The sequence below is a fragment of the Micromesistius poutassou genome, assembly GCF_964030765.1.
Source record: "Micromesistius poutassou genome assembly, contig: SCAFFOLD_5844, whole genome shotgun sequence".
NCBI classification, from domain to species: domain Eukaryota; kingdom Metazoa; phylum Chordata; class Actinopteri; order Gadiformes; family Gadidae; genus Micromesistius; species Micromesistius poutassou.
The window spans coordinates 4,051-10,124 of record NW_028179197.1 but is presented as its reverse complement, the minus strand read 5'-3'; the positions used below and the strand labels follow the sequence as shown (position 1 = coordinate 10,124).

General features: G+C 42.9%; 1 long non-coding RNA gene across 1 annotated transcript; it reads left to right on the top strand.

Moving 5' to 3' along the window:
- The first annotated feature begins 2,016 nt into the window (after positions 1-2,016).
- Positions 2,017-3,284, top strand: LOC311373040. Its single transcript, XR_014642165.1, has 3 exons — positions 2,017-2,103; positions 2,617-2,712; positions 2,815-3,284. It is a non-coding gene; the product is annotated as an uncharacterized lncRNA (long non-coding RNA).
- Positions 3,285-6,074: the final 2,790 nt, after the last annotated feature.

Sequence of the window (6,074 nt, the reverse complement as noted above, 5' to 3'; positions counted from 1 at the left end):
GGGATTCCCGTCAAAAAACAGCACCGGAAATTGTCGCAGAAGTTCAGGTTTCGTCCCCCATGGCCCCCCTCCCCCTAATTGTAGGGGAAGCTTTAACATGTAAATGCAGATTCTGTGAGCTATACACATGCAAATTAGCTATACAAAGGTATTAACTTCACTTTAAGAAAATCTCTGGTATAAATAGATTAGGCTCAGTATAGCCTAATTATACTCTTACATTTTAACTTAAATTGATTTATTTAATGAAAGTATGCTAGATTAATTACTGAATACACTACAGTTCATAAGTTTAAGTCACCTGCTCATTTCAGCATTAAACTCCATTATAACCAGAATCACAATCATGCATCAACATTTTAAAGTTTTTTTTTGTTGTTATATTTGCAACATGGGCTTACAAATTATAATTACATATATCCCATCTTAAAATACTGCTTTCAGAAACTCAAAAACAGATTTGCACTGTGAGAAATGTAAAATGTAAATTACATTATATGAGAATGATGGAAACATCCACATCAATATCTTGAAGACATGTACAGCTTTGCAAAAAAACATGTGAAGGCCATGCATACAGGCCACTTGCAACAATCTTTTAAATATTTTCTTCTCTATTACTCACAACATAGGTTTAAAAACGATTAATTGATCCCAATTCAGAACACTGCTTTCAGTAACTCATTTAAACATATTTGCACTGGGAGGAAATGCCCAAAACTGAATAAAGTGCAAAACAAATCGGTAGTAATGATTACGCTGCCGCATTGTAGCGCATTGCAAGTGTGCCAATGATTATGCGTCCACGTGCCAGTGGTGGCACGCATGCCTAGGGTTGCCGACCCCTGATGAACATTATGAATGCACAGAAATTAGTCAAGATTTGCTCAACAACTATGGGAACATTTTAGTGTTCCATGCAAACCATTTCCAATGTCTAATTAAAAAGTGATTGAGAGAATCCCAAGTGTGCAAAATTCTGTGTGAACACAATAAAAGTTGGCAGTTTTAAAGAGCCTAAAATATAAACCACAATGCTTTGTTTACTCTTTCATGGTTTAGCACACAACTAAGTGTGATTATAAGCTTTGTTTGAGAAATGTTTACATTTTTAGACATTTTAAAGAATTCAACTTCTGTAATGACTGCATATCTAAAATCACCTTGAATTAGACAATCAAAGCCAAACACTCTCGAATCCATCCCATATGTGTTCAGCACATCTTGACTTATATTTGTACAATAATAATGACCGTAGAGCATTCCAGTTGATTATTTCATGAAGCTGATATATAATGGAATTCAATGCAGAAATGAACCGGTGACCCCAAACTTTTGGACGGTAGTGTATGTCATTAGCAATGGCCAATGTTATGTTAAAAAGACACACAAAACAATTCATTTCAACAATTAGTTTTAATCAGGCTTTGCCACAAAGGTCCCTTTGTCCAATCACGTGCGAGGACATGGCCAAGAGTACTTTTAAAACGAGTTCTTGTACTCTCACGTTTCATGTGGTTTTGACTTTTGATCTCTAGCTGCTATTATGACTAGTCGCCGTCTTTTTTACGGATTATCTCCTGGAACTCCTCAGCATGCGAACCGTCGACGCGAACCCGTAGTGCTACCGCCAGTCCGCAGAACACAGAGAAGCGGCTGTTGAACGCAATCTCGGGCCTGTCTCGGCAGCTCAATGACGGCTTTCAACAGATGTCTGCTGAATTAAAAATAACGCAATCAAGGATGCAGTCCATGGAAGATCGGATGCCAGTATTTTGGAGAAAAGGGTCTGTACGGAAGACTCCAGCACTACCGCTAACTCTAAGAAGAGAAGGCGGGTACACCGTCCGAAGATCGCGGTAAGATTATGTTCAGTGATTGCTAGCTACCTAGCTAGCTCTGCTAAAAGTAGCCTTAAAGTAAAGCGTTTAAGTAGCCTGCCTAGCCCAAACAGCTAAAATTAGCCTTGTAAAATAACCCATGAGCAGAACCAGTGTAAGTTGCTTTATTAAATTGTTTGTTTTGGTCTTGTGATTTACAGGCAGCTGTGCGTCGACTTCATAACGCCGAGACAAATCATATGCCCTACGACCCAGAGCAAGGGTAAGATTTAAACAACAATGCTTTCATTCTGCTGTGCTCATCTAGATACGTGAAAGGGGAATTCCGGTGGTAAATCGGATTTAGATATTTTAAAAATGACCATAGTCTACGGTAAAGTCGTGGCCTATCCTGACCGTAGCGTTCCGAGCTCAGCAGGAGGTCGCTTTAACATGGCGCCAGAATGTTTGGAATGTTTGTTGACGGAAGGAGGACAGTGCGCTTGTCCTACATGGGGAAAGATGATGGGAGTTTGCTAAAATGGTGGAGTACGCATCTGATCCTGAATACGTTGATTTTGAGATTCACTTTCATCGATAGACTTATCGGATGGGTCTTGAATTAAAAATTGCGGCGCCATTGTATGTTGCCATTTCCTCGTTTAAAATGTTAAGAACCTTATTACACCCTAGCCTTGTAGATGGGTTAAGATAAGCGATATATGTGCCGTATGAGTGATTAGTCAGGAGTATTTTATTCAGATGCCGACCTTAACCGTTAATTTTGTTTTCGCAGACTGTCCTCTCCTCATAACGAGTCTGTGACTACACATTTGCTCAGAGCGTTGTCTGCATGTTCAGATTTACAACATGCTGATTCTGACGACATTGTGTAAGTAACTTACTGCAGAACTGTTTTCTCCTTCCTTGTTCAATTTTTACTGTGACTTAAGGTTTTTTTTCTATTCATTCCACTCATTTAATTGTTTCCCAGCTGCCTGCAAGACATTATGAGACGGTACGCAGGACTTGCAGATACAGGCAACCAGACCTTGCAGTACATGCGGAAGCTGTAAAGAATTCAGCTCGGAGTCGATCGAGAAGTAAGAGGGTAAGACTAGATAAGATCTGTTTTTGGTTAATGTGAGCAGGGTTTAAAATTAGCACCGGCCAAATGCTGAATTGGACAGTACAATAAATAAGCTACCAGCCAGTGGCTGGTAACTTTCAACAGTTAGTGATGTGTCAATACCACATCACAATATAGACTAGAAGGTGTTGCTGTTGCTATAGCTATGAGTTAACCATTACATTGCACCATCATTGTTTTTTTCTACCCTGAATGAGTATTTCTCAGGTGCATTAATAGATGTGTTTTGTCCATACGCATTGCATCGTGCAGTACTGATTGTCTTTATTTTATTGTTTTACAGCTGCTGGAAGCAAGACAGTGTTTTAGCTGAGGATGAGAGAGACCTTTGGGAGAGCGCCACCATAGATATGATGTCGGAAGAGGAAGATGGCATCGGTGGCGGTTTTTTACCTCACTAATTACAATGTCTACTGGCTATGTTAGCCCTCATGCAATGCCTCTCCCTCCCTCCAACAGCCTGGACTAAATTCACTTTAAACTCTAGTATTGCATGTTATTGACTGTTATTTTTTCTTCCAATGTTTACATTGTACATTGTGCACTTTATTGGCCATATTTATTTATCTATTGTCGATATCTTCAATCCATCGCTACGTTGCCACAGGCCTCCCCTAATAGGTAAACATAACTACTCTAGTTAGCCCATATTTAATATCAAATGCTGGTCTCCTAACTCATACTTGCACTGTCTTGCCTTACCTTTTGCACCTTAACACACACTGGTTTACAATAAATCTCTGTGCTGCTACCCGTTTTTAGTATTTAATGCTGGTCTACTGACTTAAAATTGCACTGTCTTGCCTTACTTATTTGCACCTCAACAAATCATACCAGATCTCCTGTACCACAGGGTTAGTCCCTGCCCTGTCACCATTATCATACTGCCTCAGCACATTAATGTGGAACTTGTTTGTCTGTTACTTAGTATATTTTTCTTAGTTTCTTAATCCTTATTGTCTAGTGTATAGTATATTTATTCTTATTTGTTGATTGTATTCCAGAAATTTACTTTCTGCAATCCTGCTTGTTGTATGTGTATGTTATGTATCTGTCTCTAAGCTACTTGGACCCTGAATTTCCCCTAGGGATGAAGGTTATATCTTTCTATGAATAAACATGTTCCTGGCAAATTTTCCTTTCCTCCTGGTAAATTTATTCATGTCCTTGATGGTCATAATATACAACATAATTACAATTATAATTATTAATAATTAATTATTAATATTAATATTATTGGATATAGGAGGAGCGGGGCTGGTTACGTTTATGTGGGTTGGGGGTGTGGTTTAAATGTACAATGACCCAGGCTGACCTAGAGTGACATGTCTGTCAACCAATCACGAATGAGTTTCCTGTTTAAAAACTAGGCTTTTCATCCAATGCTGGGGAAGAATTTTAGGCAGGGCAAAGAACGACCCAGGGTGCCAGCCAATCACAAATGATTTTCCGTTTTGTTTACATCCAATCCTGGGTGAGAATCCGTCTGGCTAGCGCGGTTTCGCTGCTATCCATATGCTAATCCGCGAGATTAGCATATGAATGCCTCCGCGAGAGAGTCCGTATACGACGATATGCGTCCGTCGGAAACGTGAAGTGACGCGACGTGGAAATTGTCGTTTACTGCCGAAAATTGGTCTGGTTTGCAGGAATTTCCGGGCGTGCAACGGGACGGAAATCCCACTTTTCACCCAGTGTAGAGTTTAGCAGTCCGGAGTCTTGTAGTTGATGCATGAGCTTCAAGTTTTCTGAATTGTGTGCATATTTCAGTTTTTTGTGTGTATACAATCGAGAAAAACTGAAACAACCGTCACCGTGCTACCGGCGTTGCGCCGTCAAATTTGTACCTCTAAAGTACGAACATTGTCGTACCCTCAAAGCCGACATTGAACCACATTGTACAGCCGGAGCTATTCTGAAGTTCTTCCGACAAAGTTGTACAGCGTTACCGATGTCGATGTGCCGTCAAACTTGTACCTCTGATGTTGCACCACATTGTACTAGCATCAAAGTAGCATCCCCGACGTTGCACTGCCGAAATAGCACCACAGACGTCGGATGCCCAGAGTCGTGCCGTCTAATTCGTAGCACGCCGTGTCCACAGAGCATTGAGTCACCGACCGGGTTCCATTGTTGTGTTGGAATGAATCTGTCTTTAATCCAGGGAATGTTCCCCACTGGGGAGTGGGAGGAGGTGCTTCCGTTTGAAAGAGATGTTTCTTCCAATGCAAGCTCATTATTACTGAGGAGGCCTCTCTCTCTCTCTCTCGCTCTGTGTTTCTGTATCCGCCTCTGTCTCTCTCGCTCTCTCTCTCTCTCTCTGTTTCTCCGATCGAAGTCTCAGTCTGAGCCCGGTGTGTTTCGCTCCCTTCTGCTATTTCAGGGCACGGCGGGACCGCATGGACAAAGCGTGGGTCTGCATTCTATCCTCCACCGACTTTCTTTACTCCCTCCTCACCTAAGCGTGGCGACAGAGGCGGCGGGCGGGCGAGTGGAGGTGCGACACACACACACACACACACACACACATACACACACAAAATAAGAACCGGCGAGACACTTCGCTGCCACCGCCGCTGTGCGCTTGATGCCGACCGAGAAGGCGGCGTTCGTTTAACCCCGAGCTGTCCTGCTCTGGCCCCCCTCCCTGCCCCCGGGGGTAACTCAACCGCGCCGGGTTGGGGCCGCGCGGGCCGGGCCGCGAGCACTGGGGGTAATTAATAACATTATGCTCTGTAATTACCACCGATGTGTCCGCATGAACCCCCCCCCCACCCCCCCCCCCCCCCTCAACTCAACCACCCCTGGGAGCCCGAACAGAAGTTGCTAATGGCGGTCATACTTTAGCGCTCCGACGCAGCCAAACAGCGGTCGGCGTTGACCTACTTTACCTCACGGAATGGATACCGCCCCGGCAAAGGACTGTGTTGCATCCATGTGGTTATTTAAATAACGGAAAAGAAAAAGGGGAGCAGAGGAAGTGGGTAGTAAGTAGGTCTGTGGCTGTTTGCTAGCATTTATCCAGCGCACAGTGTGCCGTGTCTGGGAGAGAGGTAATTAAAACCGAGCGCTGCAGCTGGAAGACAAAGATAAAGTGTGACCAG